Raw genomic sequence first — 16,089 nt, 5'->3', positions numbered from 1 at the left:
CTAGATGCCAACTGAAAACAAGGCTGAAAACAGCTGCTTGTGTTCTAGGGGATACAGGAATTATGCACTGCTGTTAATTTTTGGCTCCTAACAATTGGGCTGGGTCTGTCCCCAGCAGAAGGAAGTGATTTAACTAGAACTGTCTTACTGAAAATGATATGAAATAAGTATTTCTTTTTATTAGGAGTCTAAGGCTCTATAGAACAGTTTGAGTCTAAACTGCTTGAAATGTGATTATGTGCTTAATTACTTGTGTGTAAATAATGGAGTAAAATCCTCATGGGTTTTAATTGAGATACACCTGTAAGCAATTAAGCAGAGCAGTTTATAATATTGATTTATTTGAAATATAAGAAATATATCTATTCTCACAGCTCAGAATCACACACCTCCATGTGCTGAAAATATTGCCTTCTAAGAGAACCAGGTAGAAACCAGTATCTATTTATAGATTTATCTTTCTACCATTGCTTTATCTGCTTCATTTTTAGTGATAGAAATAGAATAGTAGGAATAGAGAACTTCAAAGGTCATGAAGTCCATCTGCCTGACCACTTCAGGGCTAACCAACAGTTGCAGCATCTTATTGAGGACATTGTCCAAACCTTACGTACAATTAAGGTTATAATTTTAATTACATAGAATTAAAATTAAAAATACACCATTTAACATAAATATGCAACAGAACTGTATTAAATAGTGAATGCTAGGTAATTAGGTTTCATTTGTTTAAAATAAATTCTGTAGTCTGGTTAAATAACAGAGGTTAACAGAGTCTGGTTAGATAACAGAGGTAAATGTGTTCCTGAAAATTCATTAAATAGTATGAACAGCATCTTAGTTATCAAGAATGGAAAAATGAATTAACGCTGGAGCCACAAGGAACAGAAGTGTAAAGCTGAAGCTGGAATTTCAGGAAATTGCTGTGGTTTCTTGGTTTATTTTTAAAAATGGAGGAAATCTTTCCACTACTTTTTATAAAGATATCATTTTGAAAATCATACACAGTAAGTTTCTTAAAATAATACTGATGTGAGGGAGTATTTATCTCTTGCTGTGTATCTTTTGAAACAGGCATTTCTGATGTTATTTTTCTTTTGATCTACCAGACATACAGTGGCTAGGTGTGCCAGTGCTGTATGAGTGTCTTTAACTGTGGCTTAATGTATGCGCTATGTTATGCTTTGTGCAGAATGCAGACCAGAATTAACTCCCTCCAGTGGTGGAAGCACCGAGTGAATTGATTGCAACAAATTGCAGAACCACCTTAGCATGCACCCATACAATTAACTTAGAGGTTTTTATTTGCATGTGCATATGTATGTTTGTACGAAGGTGCTGTTGAACACGGCAGCTCCCGATCACAAGATGAAGTGATGCTTTTTCCTTTCCACACTGGATAATCAACTTACACCACAGCTGACAGATTGCATCTATCCTGCCTTGTACTTGGCTGTGGGCCTCTTCTAGACATGACATGGTGGCCCACTAAACACTTTGACGTAGTCTGGGTGGGGTTTGTTTGGTCCCAGGTATCCGAAAGAAATGGAGTAGTATTGCAGCCCACCAGAATGGCGTCCGTGTTTGTGGTTTTTTAGTGTGGAACTTAAATAATATGTTTTATGACTAGTGAGAAATGTATGATTGTGTCTGATAGTTGTGTGTGTATGATTTATGCTATAGGATGACAAGAGCCGATCTGTGGCAACTACATCCATTTAATGTCATTCTCAAAGATAAAGTAAACTGTTCCCTAAACTGTAACCAGGCTTAATCTTGATGTTCAGAAACAGAGTGTGTGAGACACCTCTTCCTGCCCTTCTCCTAAGCCATATAAGCATACTCAAAAAGACCTATAGCTGCCTTTGGGGTGTGTTCTGGGACATAGTGTAGAAGGGGAGATTGCTAGCCAATGCTGACAGAGAATGGATTTTGCATTGTGGAAATGTGGAATTTAAAAAAACTACAATGAGGTGGCTTCCACTGTTTCTCAAATCAAGTGTAAGAGCATGACTTAGACAAATACTATGCTTCAGTATTATCCATTTTGTACTTTTTAAAAAGCATGTTGAGCCTTACTTCACTAAGACTTTTTCAACTAAAATGCTTCATGGACTCCTCAACGTTCCTGTGAAAGAAGAAGAAAATCAATCGCTTCTGTTTGATGAAAGTTTTTGACACTTTTGAATCTCTCTTTCAGGAGAAAGTTTTGCTAAAATTTCCCAGCCATCTTTATTCTCCATCCAACTCCATTCTCCATCCAGCTTCCCTTTTTCACTTCCCCTCTTCTCTTTGCAGATGACCAATGTGCAGAAAAGCAGGGGGTCTCCTAGTAGAGAGTTCTTACTGTGTTTTTCATGCATTCACAAAGGAAGGCTGATACTCTAACAGAAAGATTTCTTTGGTCTAGATGGTGTTCTGAGGAGCATAGTTCAGTATTAAAAGTACAAGATAAAGCTGAGAATCTGAAAGATGGAGAGAGAGTAGAAATACTGATGAATGGTGCTTTAAAAAACTTAAAAACTTAAAGAATTTTTCAGGCAGACTCCTAGCTTTAACCTTTCTTTGTTTCCTTCAACTCTCCAGAAATGCAAAAAGGTTGATGAACGGGGGGTGGCTTCTGAAACTTGGTGAGCAAGAGCACTATGATTTAACCATGGGAACTGTATGTGTAAGCATACATTTCACCCTCTTTTAAACTTAGACTTCTGTGTTCTTAGTAATACTTTCAGTTTGCATCCTAGTGTTTTCCAATGCCCTTGTTGTAAGGGAGCCAAGGATCGTGCTACTGTGTCCTACAGCAGAGCCTAATGACCAGTGTCCCGGTTGGCTGCAGCACATGGTATGGCTTGCAGTGTATATCAAGGAGACTGGCTTTTGCTTTCACTGTTATCAAGGCACAGGTCTTATCCCTCATTACTGCAAACGTAGCTCTATACTATGGAACGATCAATATTTGCAAACCTTTAGTAAGCCAGCTGCCATTGTGCTGGCTTGTCTGGGCTCCCCCTTCAATCCCACTGTTGGTGCAGAAGTCCCAGCAGGATCTCATTCCTCCATATGTTATATGTGTGCTTCTGCCTGAAGCTTTGTGTACCTAAATAATGTTTTATAAGTGTACTCAATTCTCTAGCACACAGTAAAAAAAAAAAAAAAAAGTGGATTATTCCCTTCATATGTAATTCTATATCAATATTTAATTATAATTCTTCCACCTTGGTGTTTTATCTTAAAGACTTCTAATGAAAAACACATGATCCAGCTACTGATTACAGTATCTATGGACTTTACGTAAATATACAATATGTTTGGACTTACAAATGATGAGGGTAGTAGTATTTTTCTGTTTAATGGTAGTACTTTTAACTCATTTAATTTTATCTGCACTCAGAATAGTTTTAAGATAAAGAAGCCTTGTTGTAATGTGAGTAATCAGAGGATAATTCACGTCCAAGTTGCTGTTACAAGTCAGAAGTATTATTCAGGTTGCTTAATGTTTCACGGCTCCTTGTTGAAAGAATGCAAATGAAACAAGGCTGTAAGTGAAGACAAGCTGATGTTACACTCTGGGATTGCTTCTTTTAAATTTGGCTTAAGGCATAAAATAACAGCTTGAGAAGCCAGCGCAGCAAGCACTAACTTTTCATTTAAAGCAGTCACATTTTTAAACATGAAGGAGTTTTTTGAAGCTATGCTTTCGACATAAAAAATACTCGTACAAAAATGTGCCCTTAAATGTTCTTATGTTTTTACTGCCAGGTCCTGCTGTAGCATGTATTTCTTGGATCAAGAAAATAACCTAAAAGCTGTAGATTTGGTGATTTATTACTTTTTTAATGTTACGTTTTGAAATACCAATCAAGCATCTTTCAGTTTTGATTTCTGGGAAAATAATGTTTGGCAACTTTTATTATCGCAAAACCTTACTAATCTCAATTATGGGTCATTTCATTAGTAGGACTGCGAGGAAATGCCGCAGGAACCTATTGTCCCCGTTGCATTGTAGGTGCAGAGGATCAGACAGCTGCCATCTCCATACTGCTTTGCTTCATGCTTCTGCCCACCTACCTGTTCTGTTGTCCACCTTCTTGCTCAGGTCTCGTGCTTCTGGCTTTTGCCATTTGTGTGTTTCTAGTGAACTACTCTACTGTGGATTAAGCAGCAGGGAGGCTGAAGTGAAGCCTGCTGAGCAGGCACCCACAAGTTTGGTGGCAGGAAGTTTGGAGATCCACGTTTCCATAGGTTTCTTTGAAGTCACATAATTTAGGAAAGATTCTGCTCTTGATATTTCCATTAATTAAAATCATAGTTGAAAAATATTTGGAATTTTTACTTAATTTCTGTGGGATTTTTTTTTTGTGCGTAGTCCAGGTCTTGAATATTTTGTACTTTAAATAAACTTGTTTTGATGGATGTGAAAATATGCAACGCGCTGGAAACAGCGTGACCCAGACCATTTCCATAGTTTCTACGTTTGGTCTCTGGGGAAAGTTCTCTATGGAGTACCCTGAAGCTCCTTGACACCTGCTACCCAAAATTTCACCATGAAAACAAAAGTGCTGAACTCCGGGATGTGATTCTTCTCACTCACCTCCTGAGGGTCCTCACTCTCTGTGTGAGAGGGGGCAGTGAGGCACAGCTGACAACTTTAGGATGCCTGTTTTTTAAAGTTAAGGTTGGGAGCCAACGCTGGATATCACCATCGGTGATGTGAGATTACTATAGGGACTGTGTGGGTTAATTTTTATAAAATGCAAAACATGCAGAATGTATTGAAGTGCAGTTGGAGTTGGTTGCTGAGGCCCCTGGAGTTCCTGGAAACGCCAGGCAAATGCAAAACAAGGCCCTACTGCCCAGCTTGGCAGGAAGTGGCATTGTGGTGAGCCCGCTTAGCGGCAGGCAGGTGTTTCTGCTGCACTGTTTACTGCAATTTTAAGGCGGTTGTTGTCTCACATTTTGCAAGGGTATCTGACAGCCTGACAGCTTGCTATTTGTTGGCTGACTCCAAGGGGATATTGGTTACCCTGTTCTCCAAGTCCTGTTCCTTGCTTATAAAGTTAGCAATTAAAAAAATGCAGGGCTGCTGTGTAAGTGGAGAATTGGTGTGATTTTAATTATCAAGTAACTCACCAAGCAGCGGAAATAATAAAACTTGGAATTGCGTTTCTGGAGTCATTTCCTGCTTCGGTTTCTTAAGATGGTCAGAGCTCAGTCTGAAGCTTTTTCCTTCAGTGTTGACATCCAGAAGGTTTCTATCCTCTGCATTTCTCACATCGTGTGCTGTGCCTTTTCTGCGGCACAGATTTGCACATAGTTTCTTTCGTCTGCCAGTTCACCTGTTTTCATTAAACATGCGAGAAAGTAACATTTTTGTGTATTCCATCCTCTATGAAGTCTAATTGAAATCCTCTGCCATGTTGAAAGCTGGTTTGTGTTGAGGCTGGAGCAGACAAGCATGCACACAAGCAGCCTGGTTACTTAACCTTTTTTTCCGTAACAATCCAGCTAAAATCTCATTGCTAGCTCATCTGTTACTCAAGAAAACTCAACTAACTGCACTTCCAGGAGCATACAGTAACAGTTCAAGTTGACATGGCATTTCTTGGGAATGTGCTTGGTTTGTCCATGTGAAGACAAGGAAAAGACAAGTTCTCTGTATCAAAAATTACCCGAAATGAAAATGCAAATCAGAACATATTAATGTTGGCATGTTGTTTAGATTTCACTTCAGGTCTTTCCACCGTGAATGACAACAGCATTCCTGTTGTATGAGAGCTTTCCTGGAAAGGTAAAGCATTAGATACTCCCACCCATCTGCTTGCTGCTTAATCCCTGTGGACAAAAAAGAGTGATGAATATGAAGATGAGAAATCACACCCTTTTCCCTTTACCAGCTTGTAGAGGTGTTGATGTTAAGTAATGATAGTGCTTTGCACAGAGTTGCCAACATTTAGAAGTGTCATCCAAAGAAAATAAATAAACTGGGTGCCCGCTGGGCTCCAAAGAGTGAACAAACAGAGAGGATGCCAGGAAAGTAGAGTACAGGGCACGGCTTGGACACAGCCAGATTTATGGCGTGGATGTAAGAGGGAAGGGGCTTTGCACTTTCAAAAGCTTCCAGAAACTCCCTTACTCCTTAGGGAGTTGATACAACCCTACTGTGGGAAGTACCTTAACTTAGATTGGAAAAATACTTGAGACTATATGGAGACTATGGAGAAAACACAGAAAATGCAGTAGTCCACTTCATCAGAGTAAGAGGTAGTAGCATGTCTCAGTTAAATTTTCAGCAAGATTGTGCACATTGTTGTTAGTCCTTGTGGTACCATTTGCAATCAGAGAACACTGGCAAAGAAAATCAGATATTGGTGGCAAAAAAAGGTTCCAACCCAGATGGCTTTGTTTTTGTTTTTTATTTATTTCATGGCTTTCAGGAAAATGATGTTTTTAAATGCTTATTTTCTATTGCTGATTTGTAATGCTGAGAAATGCATTTTTTCTCATTTTTGTTTAGTTGTTTTTGTTTGCTCGAGCTCAGACTGTGGGGAGAGCTCAAAACTAAAGCTTGTGTCTACAAAACTAGTGGCAGCATTACAAAAATACCTACAAAAGCAGTAGGTGAAATTAAAGCTAGTTGTGTCAAATAAAAGGCACACAACAATAATCCAGACCGACCGAATGCCATAGAACTCAGTGTTAGGTACACACTCTGGCTGATTAGCAGAAATGGAAAGATTGAAAGCATATGAGCATACAGAAGATTAAGTGTATAAACAAATTCAATTCTAAACTTCAATGATAAATTAAATCTAAGTCTTGGCTGAGATAATTCACATACCTGGAGTTGGAAAAACAGCAGTACATTTGCTTCATCCCACCCTGTGCCCTCTGTTTGAATTCAGTCACATCTCCATGTGCTGAAGGAGACAGGCATATGATAAGGCCCATCCCCCTTCTGAGCTCCCTGTTTGAATGTTACCTACTCAGTGGCTAAAAATGTTGTCAAATGAGTTAGATGATATCTGTTTCTGGCACACAAAAAACCCTCCATCTTGTCACAAATGACAGGATGGGAAAAAGTTATAGGCAGACAGGTTACAAACTAAAGTTATGTGGAAACTGAAGTGCCATATTTATCAAGTTGTTGACGGGCCTGGCTGGAGAGGACAGTACTGAAAAGAGTATGCTTTTGTGCATTTTTCTCTGAATATAGAAACAACATTATTGCCTGTCTGAAATGAAGATGAAAAGCAAGCAACTAAGAACAAATGCCTGGCATTCCTTTTTTATCCTGCGTATACTTCCCTCATGATTTTTATAAGAGAGTATTGGTGCTTTAACAAGCTGGCTAGCAGCATTTTAGGAATACTGAAGAAAACAAATCAATGAAAGAGCATGCGTTGTTTTATCAGGAATTATTTCCTAGATACTGATGATTTTTGAAGGGTAAAAATAGTGTCTGAAAAACTTATGTAAATGCCAAATCTCTTATGAGCAGAAAATGTGCAAGAAGTTTAAGACTGCAACCCTTTTAGTTTCCAAGATTTGTATAGTTGTAAACATTCTAGCAAACTGCAAAATGTCAGCAAAATTCTATTAAAAATATTATTATAAAGTTCTTTATAAAAACTTTTTTTCCTATTTGTGTTTTTATTGGCTCTCTATAGGATACGGGTTCATAACCCAGTCATAATCAGTTCCACTCTGAAATTAGAATTGGGAATGACGCCACTTTTCCACAAGCTTGAGAGTAACGGTTGTTTTTGTGCCAGCAAAAATGCAATAGTGTCTCTTTCTGAAGACACAAAGTACAAGAGATGTTGTATGAGAAAGCGTATCTTGATAAAATGTGGTAAGAAAGGTCATTAAAGTATGCTGTGAATGAATGCAATTCATATCTATATACATCTGTAAATTAAAAAAAATATATTTTTTTCCCATTTTAAAATGCTTTAAATACTGTAAACATATGCCAATATAATTTATTATTGTCGGTTAACATTTTATATGTTTCTATACCTAGAAGTTTTCAATTATTATTAAAAGTTTGTGGACTTCCAAAGGAATTTATCCTGCAAACAAATATAAAAAAATGTGGAGCTGCTGTTAATTATTTCTTAAAACTCCCACTTTTTTATTTAGAGTAAAATTCTGGAGTTTATGTCATTTAGAATGCCAGATGAAGATTCCTGTCTTAGCATCAGTATAATGTTACAGCTATGTCTAATTTTGTTAGAATAAATCATATTTGCATGTTCAGAACTCTTGTTTACACTATACTCCATTCTGGTTGTGCTGTAGAGGGAGAAGTGATATAAAATTTGAAACAAGGCATTTTATTTTATTTGTAATACAGGTAGGAAAGGGAAGACAAAGTGTTATTAGTGTATGAATTATGTACTTAACATTTGTGTGTGCTGTGTGACCTTTCTAGAAGCTTTTTGCAAGCTTGTCACTCTAACATGCAGATTATTCCCTGGAAGCATTCAAGGCCAGGCTGGATGAAGCAGCCTGAGGCTGCAGGCTGGGCTTTGAACAACCTGGTCTAGAGGGAGATGTCCTTGCCTATAGCAGGAAGGTTGGAACTAAATGATCGTAATGGTTCCTTCCAACCCAAACCATTCTATGATTATATGAAAGGGCTTGGTAGTGCTCTGGCCTGGGACATCGTTCTCTCGTGGTTCCTTAGGAGTAAAACACCTTTGAAGTAGGCAAGGGTCAGGGGTGGAATTGTTCATACAGCTATCTCTCTGGAGAGAGTCGTGTGTGTCTCCATGGCCAGCCTTTTGAGGGCCTAAACCCAAATTCCAGCTGTGGGAACCTGGGGAAGAAGAGTTGTCCAGATTTTCATAAATGACAGTTAATGCCATAGGCAGAAGAAACTATTTGCTCCTGAGCATCTCAAGGTAAATCAATCATTATAAGAATAGCGTGATTTGAATGACATTTTTGAACTAGATTATATATGCTGAAATACTTACAGTCCTTACATTACTGATGTCTGTAAAGTATATGCCAGAATCAAAAAACATTGTGTAGAGAGTCTGGTTTATGGCATTGCATCAGTGGAGATCATGGAGATTACGATTTACAGTTTGTTAATAGAAGAAAATGAACACTGTTGCATAACACTTGATATAATTTATATGTTTTTGGGTCACAGATAGAGAAAGACCCATTCAAAGAAGGTTATGTTGCCTGCTAATATATATTAACAGGAAATAAAATTAGGTGACGTGAGAGGAAAAACGTGCTTGTGACACACTGTATTTGGCAATAACCAAAATAGACTTGCATTGGGTGTATGACATACTTTGTGTTTTATTTCTCTTGGCCGTGCTGGCCTTCTGGCAACCTCGATCAAAGAACTTGAGAGTAGTCAGTGTAATTCCAGGAGTTGAAATAGTGGACTGTAAGTCTTTACTAAGTAACGGCCGAAACTGTTTAAAGAAAATTTGAACTGAGTTTGCAGATCTGGCTTGAAGCTCCAAGCACACTGAATGTAGAAAACAACAAGGAAAAGAAGTTCAGTTTGATTAAAAATACATGCATGTTGCACTAATAGCAGCTATTTCATGTACCAGAGCAGTGGATTTGGGACACCAGAATTCTGCTACTGATAGACCTGCAGAACACAAGTAGAATTGTTCACTGACAGCTAGCCAATCGTTGTGCAGAGGCAGAGTGCTTAGGGTGTTTCTCCTAGGTTTGATTTGCTCCATTAAATAGAGAAAGTGTTGCATTCATGGTGCAGAGTGATGTCCGTCACCTTCCTATCTTGCTGTTGGGAGCTCCCCCTGCTATGTCTCCTCACCAGGTATACTACATGATGAAGTTAATTACCAAAAGCTGTAAAGCAATTTCCTAAGTTCACCTCTTTTAACATTTGAGATCTTTCCGAGTGCTTCACCTCCAGTCTATGTTTTGTCATTATGGAAGTTTCCAGGCATGCTTTGTCTTTTGAAAGGTGGAAAGTGTTACACACGTCTTGTACCCTGTACATTCTAGCTGTTTTCATGCTCACAAAGCAAGCAGGGTAATTAGTTTTATGTCTCTCAACAGGGACCACACTGAATATACCCTTTTTTTTTTTTTTAACCATGTTTGCAACCCTAAATTTCACTGTTTGTACTTTCTCTTTGATTTCTCTCCTTTCCGAAAGGAAATGCCCTTCACCCAAGGGCATTTCTTTTCCCTCTATCGATTCTCATATTTTTCTTTCCACCTTATTTTCATGTTGTCATTGCTTTAGTAGTCAGTGCTTGGGTATTTTACATGTGACTTAGTGCTATCTATGGTAATAATGCCAGCTTTTGTGAGCATCACTTGGCTGAGACTTGTTGTGTATCTTATCTAGGTGACCACTGAAGAAGTTGGATGGTTTGCTTAGCAAAGGTGGGTATGGAGAAAATTACCCTGGAGTTACAGAGAGAGCTCCAGACATTAGCATCGTTTTGGTGGCAGGCAGCAAGTTCTGAGCACAGTGAAAGATCCCACAGTGAGGAGAAACTGATGTGAGCCACAGCTTGGGGACATTGGAGCTCAGGGCTCTTCTTTCCCAAAAGTAGACTTAAACCCCTGTGTTGAAATGAATACATTATGAGCTACAACACACCTAACAGTCCATTTATAAATCTTGAAAGATAGCAGCATAGCTCTCTTGATGGTGAGCAGGCAAAGAGCATAGAAAGTGCTGCTGGAGAACCATGCCAGGGTCAGGCAGACTCCAGTAGGTCCTTGCCAAGATGCACACAGTTGCTTTCAGAGCCCATGGTGACTGCATATCCTCCCCCGTCCCATTAGTTCTGCATGATTGGGCTAGCACTTCTCCACAGCTCATTAGATGTAACGGTGCTTAGTGATAATTGGAAGCAGTTACTGTCTCAATAAATAAAGACATGAACTGCTAAAAGCTGTCACTGTATGTTCTCATGTAGTCTAGGTGTGCCAGGACAGCATGGTTAGCTCTCTTCTCTGAGGTATTTATCTCCTTTTGTTCTCACAGGTCATAGAATCATAAAATCATAAAATCATCTGAGCTGAAAGGAACCCTTAAAGGTCATCTAGTTTAATTCCCCTGCAATGAACAAGGACACCTACAACTAGATCAGGTTGCCCAGGGTCTGGTCCAGCCTGGCCCTGAATGTCTCCAGGGGTGGGGCATCCACTACCTCTCTGGGCAACTTGATCAAGAGTCTCATCAAACTTATTGTAAAAAAACTTCTTCCTTATGTCCTATCAAAATCTTTCCTATTTTAGTTTGAAGCCATTTCCCCTCGTTCTGTCACAGCAGACCCTGCTAAGGAGCCTGTCTTCTGTCTTCTTTCTTACAGACCCCCATTAAATACTGATCACACCATATACATTTAAATAGTGAAACTGAGTCAAAGTCATGAGAAACAAAAACAGAAAATCCCAGTTTTTTATTGTAGGAACATTCAGTCAACTGGCATGTTTGCGCTGTCTTAAGTTGTATGCAGATAACCACATTGTTTTCACATTATGGAAAATCACCTAGTTCCGTAAAAAGGCCATACATAATGAAAAAAACAAATGACAATGACAGTGCACTCACATTTCATGTCATAGGAAGAAATACCAAGCTGAATTGTATAAATGTTAATCGTGTCATTTACCTCATGCCGGAAGGTTTTTGTAAGCCATAGCGATTAGCACTTTCAAAGAACACGTTCAAATTACAGTAGAGTTCATAAACTGACATTAATGAAAAATTAGTGCTTCCTGTCACGTAGATACATGCCATGATGAATGCAGATTGTGAGGTTGGAAAACTATTTTGCTTTAAAAAATACCTTTTTGTAATAACAGACAGTGAAGCTCATATAATATTCTAACGATAAATATAGTTTTTAATTGAAAACTTTGTTGCCATTGTTTCTCATGCCCTTAATGTCACATTGAAAAAATATTTTCCCTTATTTCAATTCTCTTTTTAGCATGATTACATTTTAAAAAGAAATAATCATAGCAAGATTATTGAGACACATATTTATTCTTTTAGCAGGTGGGAGATTAGGTTAAAAACCACAATAAAAAAGCATTAACTCAGATTTTGATGAAAATTCTTGAAACAGTTGCTGTAGAATATTAAGGTGTTCCTTCCATTTTCAAAAACAGGGTTTTGTTTTATAGTTTTATACCTTTTTTAAAAGGAGAGTGAATCTAGCTGCTTCTCACATTACTTCTAGTTCATCTCAATTACCTCTTCGTCAGTAGCTGATGCCACTAGTGGCGTTTCCTGTAGAACACTGAAAACAGATGTTCAAAAACAAGTGTAGAAAGAGCTGTGTATTGCTACACTTCTACCCCTGCTTAGGTCTGGATCAGTGTGAAACAAAGCAAATGACGTGTAAGAAGGCACAAATCAGAGTACAGCAAAGGATTTCTGGATCTCTGGATAATGTTCCAGATGTTGTGGGCATGAGTGGTGGATCTATATTTGTAATCTGTGCTACTGTGTGGAAAGTTTCGCTTGATGCCATGACTTTTTAAAATGCACAGGGTCAGTTTTACAAGTTAGATGTTTGATATAATCACCTTATTGTTTCCTTTCCTTCCTCTTGGCTTTGAGCTGTGCCATTAAATTACCTTCTTCTGCAGCTTAACAAGGTGCATTTGAAAGATTTTGCCATTAAAGGCTGCACTGAGAGCCATTTCATTACAAGGCAATGTTTTAATCAGTGGGGAGTACAAAGGTCCCCCTGCTATCTGATAATTAAAGATTTTAAGCATCAGCAGTTGATTGTTGTGTGTCTTGCTGGATTGAGATGTTTTGAAATTGACAGAACCTGTAATGAAAGCTTTGGAGGTGTTCTCTGCCCAAAGGCGGCACATAATTCATGATCTACAAACATGAATTAATTGAATTACAAGCGCATTACCTACATGTTCCGATGATACAGGTTTAAAACCAAATGCTAGTAACCAGAAGTGTGCTATCTGTCTTTATATCCTGCTTTGTTGCTTTGCCTTGCTTCTTCATTTGGCAGCTTTCTTGTATGGTACTTTCTACAGCATGGAAAGAAAATCAGAAACAAATATCTAGTGTAGGAATTCAGACCATCTTAATTTACTTCTCTTGTTCCTCTGTATCTCTTAGGTCTCTCTCTATGCTTGCAGGGAGGGCTGTGGCACTCAGAGTGGCTTTGTAGACCTTGTCACAGGGCAGGTTTCTTGAAAGCTTTCTCTAATTGTATCTGAAAACAAGGGGGAAGAAAGGTTTTACAAGCTAGCATTCGGCAAATATTAGCTATTTTTAAATATTAATGTATTCTGGATAGTCAGGAAAAGGTAGAAAAAGATAAATCCCTAGCTCATAATATCAAATGGCCATGCTGAAGTTGTCTTTTATGAGACTGGCAACCTGATGAGAAGAGAAGATGGAAGGTTATGAAGGCTTTCTGGTTGAGTACGTGATAGTTTCAAAAGTCAATGAAAAAAATTCTGAAAGGCAGAAACTTACAGAAATATGCCTACTAGTTTAGTATCCTACACCAAATTTTAATTCAGGTTTCTTTCTTTGTTTTTTCTGTTTTGTACAATATTTTTTCAGCAGATAGTTTGTGATAGTGTTATATCTTGGGTTGTCCTACACCTTGCCTTATGCTTCTGCTAGAGCAGAGGGCAGGATGAATTTGTTCTGAGTTACTAGGAAAGAAGTTACTGCATGTCATGAAATCTTAGAGCAATCATTCACTCTAGCTGGTACAGTACTGTGCAGTTTCTTAAGGACTGGAAAAATATAACACTTGTAACTATGGAAGTAATATTAAGGGGTAATGTCAAATTGTCCTGTGGTTTGCTTTCTCTAGACATTTGTGTTTCACCACAAAGCTCAGAGGAGCCAGACATTTTCCTTCTGATCAGCGTGAGCCCCTTACCCCAGCACGTGTTCCCAAAGCACACCCTTTTACTCTGCATGAATTCACAGTGAACACACTGGCAAACAGCCTCCAAACAGAGCAAAATTTCCCCTGCACGCAGCAGTCCCCATTCAGCAGCAAGCTGTCTGCTCTGGGATACTTTGCCATATCTGCAGGACGAGGGGTGCCGGGACTTGGCTGTACCAGCACTGCCTCCCTCCCTTCTTCACAGCTCCCAGTGCTGTTTTCCACCTCTTGTAGTGGAACTTCTTGCTTCCATATTTTGCGTGCTGAACTTCCGTTGGACTGCTCCCTATAGAAATCCATGGATAACTCCCAAAACATCTGTGGAAATGTCTCAGAATTTCTTTGTGTCTTTCGGCTTTTTCTGAGGTTGTTCTCTTATGCTTGTTGCGTGTATGCACTTAGGACCTAATTAAACTCTGCATTCTTCCACTGATTTTTTTCCATTTTTGATATTTAAAAATAAACCAGAACTAAACGCTGACATTTAAGATCTTGGTCAGCTAAGCAGCTGGAGAGTAAGTGCCACATTTGTTTGCCATGAAAGTTGAAAGAAGAGCTTTGCTATATCATGTCTCCCTAAATGACAGGCAGCAAGAGGTAGGAAGCCAGAAGATACATGCAGACTTCAGGCATTTCTAGGATGACATTTCAAGAAGAAACAAATACAAACTTGACACTGGAGACAAGGACATGCAACACTTGTCTAGTTTTGTCATCTGGGGTTGATGGGTTGAAAACAACACATTACTTCATGCAACTTGCAGAGAAGTTTAACCATCTGCACTCTTCTGTTCCTACAGACTGCATCGGGAGCCTGCAAGACGAAAGTGGGAGGACCAGGGAGAATTGAGGATGATGTCTAACATCTTTGTTTGCAAACCAAACTTTGGGCATCACATGAATAAGGTTTTATTTCAGCAGCAAATCACGACTTGTTTGAAAAATAATACTTGGTTCTGAGAACTGGCACAGACATACTACTGAGTACTATTGTCAGAGCTAGGATTTATTTGCTTGTATAAGAGAGAAAAAAAAACAGAAAACAACCTAACGGAAGGCATTTATTCAATTTATTATTAATACTTGAGCCACATCGTGGTTTGTTCATTGTGCAATTTGTAATAAGTACTTTGTTAGAAAAGACTTTCTACTGTTAATGACTCAAACCTTGTGGTTACCAGTTCATAGGAGAATTTCTACCCAAATTGGTGAGTAGTGCGGGAGTAAAGACTCTTCTGTGAGTTTGGCTTTGCACTTATCTTTTGCAGTCTGTAGCTTTGAGTTTTCTTTCATTTTACTCAAGTTTTCCTGCTGTACTATCATTTTGTTGTGGTGGAGGTTCATCTTTGTCTTCTTTTTGAGGAATATATGCACATTCTGACTTCTGGGGTTGCTGCAGATTTCTGAGACTTTGTGAAAGTTATTTTTACAGAGAATATTAATATTTCATGTTTCAGTGAAGGAAAACAGTCTGAGGTTCTTTAAAGTGTGGTTATATAGGAAATGAGATAAATGCTATAGGTAGACAGGTAAATCTTTGATGTCCTGCTGGCATAGAACATCTGCAGTTGCAGTGCTACTTGGAAAATTTTGCTGGGAGATAGGTAGGAATAAGTTAAAAGCTTAGGAAGAGTGTCTCAGGACCTTAAGATTTCTATTTGATATTCTGGGGAAAATTGGTAAAAAGTGAGAGGGCTGGAATTTTTTTTGCTGGAGAAAGCTTCTCACATATATGATGTGGCACACTTACGAGATATGTGCTTATGCCACTTTGTATCTTACGCGTTTTCCTCTTGTGAGAAAAATGATTGTGGCAGTTTGTATTTTATGTGTTTTCCTCTAGAGTTATTTATTTTCATTCTTTCGCTAGCAGAAATACATGAGGGTGGGGGGGGAAAGGAGAGGGGGAGGCAGACAGGCATAAATGGCATAAATGTTCTCAGGACTGACTATGCCTGTGAAGTGTGGTAATGTGCAAACAGTCCTGAATATTTCACTACTTCTGTGTTCAGAATAGGGAATTTCATATGTGAATTATTTTACATATGGTCAGCAGTAATGCAGCTTCAACTTAAGGGCAATAAATGCTGTTTCTCTTCTCTAACTATAGTTCAAACCAATATCATTACCCGCACTTAAGTAGATACATGTGTATGTTTCTAACCCGTGTCTCAAGGAT

At 38.6% G+C, this 16,089-nt stretch overlaps 1 protein-coding gene across 2 annotated transcripts in view; it reads left to right on the top strand.

Annotated features, from left to right (window-relative positions):
• KCNQ5 (potassium voltage-gated channel subfamily Q member 5) overlaps positions 1-16,089 on the top strand; it is a 262,179-nt gene that overhangs the window by 15,904 nt on the left and 230,186 nt on the right. The window lies entirely within an intron of this gene.

The sequence above is a fragment of the Meleagris gallopavo genome, chromosome 2 (assembly GCF_905368555.1).
Source record: "Meleagris gallopavo chromosome 2, MGAL_WU_HG_1.1, whole genome shotgun sequence".
NCBI classification, from domain to species: Eukaryota; Metazoa; Chordata; class Aves; order Galliformes; family Phasianidae; genus Meleagris; species Meleagris gallopavo.
Note: the sequence above shows the minus strand (reverse complement) of the source record. Positions and strands in the feature narration are given on the sequence as shown.